Consider the following 2,540-nt stretch of genomic DNA (forward strand, 5'->3'; position numbering starts at 1 on the left):
GGAAGCCACGGGCAGCACAGGACACACGTCACAGGGGACAACTCAGGAGCAGCAGCGTGGCAGGCAGGGGCTGCATATCTATCGGGAATTTCATTTGTTCCACATAACATCTCACCCCTCCAAGGCACTCTCTATTGCTGGCTGTCCCCTCCGAGCACCAAGGCGGGATTCCCCCTGGTTTCGGGGCTGTTCCTGAGGGACACGGCCGTGAGCTGCTCGCCGTGCCAGCGCTTGCCCGGCTCAGCGGGGCAACGCGGGTGAAGCAGCAGACGCCCGGCGCTGCTTACGCTGCAGGGGAAGCGCACACCCACGCGAGGTGTGTGTAGGGCCAACGCGCGCACGCTGCGGGAAGATGCCGGGGAAGAGGCAAGAAACGGAACAGAGAGGGAAGGTGCTGAATTCAGGACGGGTTGTGCTGCCGTGCCGGGCATGGGTCCCCTGCCACCAGCGGCAACTGCGCACGGGGACAGCCGGGCTGGGGGGGCTGCGGTCCGGCGGGGACGGCCTCGAGGAGCCTCCGCACTCGAAGGACACAGAGTAACGTGGGGACAGCGGCCGCCCAGGAGGAGAGCCCGCAGTCTCTGTGGCCGGGGCACAAACAGGTGGCGGCAGCGAAGCACCCCTTACAGAGGGATCGCCGAGGCGAGGACGTGCCCCCCGGGCTGGGGAAGGACCCGCGCCCCCTCCCTCTTCCCTTGCCCGGCCCGTCTCGCCCCGCGCCTCCGTCTGCTCGGGATCAGCCTTGAGTGGATGTGACAGCCAGTCGGATGAGCAGAAGCCCGCCCGGCCCTCCTCCCGGACACGTACCGCTGCCCCCGCAGCTCCGCACAGCTGCTCAATGCGGACGCCCGGCTCCCACCCGTTCCGGCCCGCAGCAAGTGCCGCAACTTTCCCCGCGCCCCCGCCGCGGTGCTCCGGCCTCCGGCCCCGCAGCGCTCCGCTCCCCGCGCCTTACTGCCACTGCCGCCGCATCCTGCTTCGAACTGCTGCTGCTGCTGCTGCTGCTGCTGCTGCTGCTGCTGCTGCTGGCACGGCACGGCACGGCACGGCACGGCACGGCACGGCACGGCACGGCACGGCACGGCACGGCACGGCACGGCACGGCACGGCCCGCCCCGTCGGGCGCGGTGCGGTGCGGTGCCACCAGCCCCAGCCCGCCGCTCCCCGCCGCGCTAATCCCGGCGCGGGGCCGTCACTCCGCCCCGCTGACAGCCCCGGCAACCAATGGGAGTTCCCGCAGGGCGCCGCGCCCCGCCCCGCCCGGTGGCACCGGGACACGCGGCGGCGGGGGCGGCCGGACCGCACCGTGCCGGGCCCGTTGTGCGTGCCCCGGGATGACATCACGCTCGTGTCCGTGTGCTCATTCCGGTAACACCATGATCATCCTCATGCCCAGGGCGACGCTGTGCTTATGTCCGTGAGCGTGTCCCTGGGTAACGCCGTGCTCATTCCGCGTCCCGTCGTGCCTGTCCCCACGTGCCACCGTGAACCTGTTGGTACGCACCTGTGGGTGTGAGCACTGCCGCGGGAGGTGCGTCCCTGAGCAGCAGTGGGCACATTCCCGTGGGAATGCGTCCTGCTCATTGCCACGCTGCTGTGCACTGCACACCGTCGCTGCTTGGAGTCTGCAGAGACAAAGGGCCAAAAGCTTCCCAAGCCATGGGAAATACCACTGTGGTGTCGAAAAACCGCACCAATGCTGGGGAATAAAACCATCCCATGCATTGCCTACTGGGGCAATGGGTGCTGGGGTCTTGGCCACCGTGCTGCCAGCACCAGGCCTACACATAGCAGCAGCTGACAGCAGCGCTCATCTCTTGCCCAGGCTGCTGGATCAATGCAGTATTAAACAGTCCTTTATTACCTAGCCTGGCAATTGTTACCATGGGCGTGCAGGAGGAGAGGCCCAGGAGAGCGGGTGTCCCCTGTGCATGCAGTGCTGCAGGAGGAACATAGGCAGAGCACCCTTCTGGATGCAATCCCCACCAGCAGTGAGTCCGGCTCCATGCCTGCCTGCCCTTGCTATCACCCAGAAAGCGTGTCCTTTTGTCCCTGCCTGGGTGTAGGGACATGGGGAGGGAGCAGCCCGCTCTGCTCATCTTTAATGCATAGAAACACTGCCATTTTCTCCCCTCCTCCTGCAGGCTGCTGCCTGCACAGCCCCTCTCCCCCACACTGGGGACTGTGGGTCCCCGAGCTGCCTTGCACTGACAGCTTCCTCGGCAGACTGGAGCGGAGCTGGGCTAATTAGGGGCCTCACAGCCACGGGATCAACGACCTGATTCCTTCAGCAGCTTCTTTGATGGCAGCAGGGTGGGGGGAAGGCTTTTCTCTAAGCCAGTGCTGGAGTGTCAGATTTAACCAAGTGGAAGGGCTTCGAGCTCCCCAGTATGCCCATACCAGGGCCCTCCCAGCACTGCCATTTCCCACTTCCACCTCCTGCTTTGCTGTGCCCCCTTGCCTTCCCACAGCCTTCTACCCTCTCTGCTTGCTGTCATTTGGGCACTTTGACCCCTCCAGTCCACGAACACAGACACCGT

This window comes from Tetrao urogallus (genome assembly GCF_951394365.1).
Source record: "Tetrao urogallus genome assembly, chromosome: 5".
Lineage (NCBI taxonomy): Eukaryota > Metazoa > Chordata > Aves > Galliformes > Phasianidae > Tetrao > Tetrao urogallus.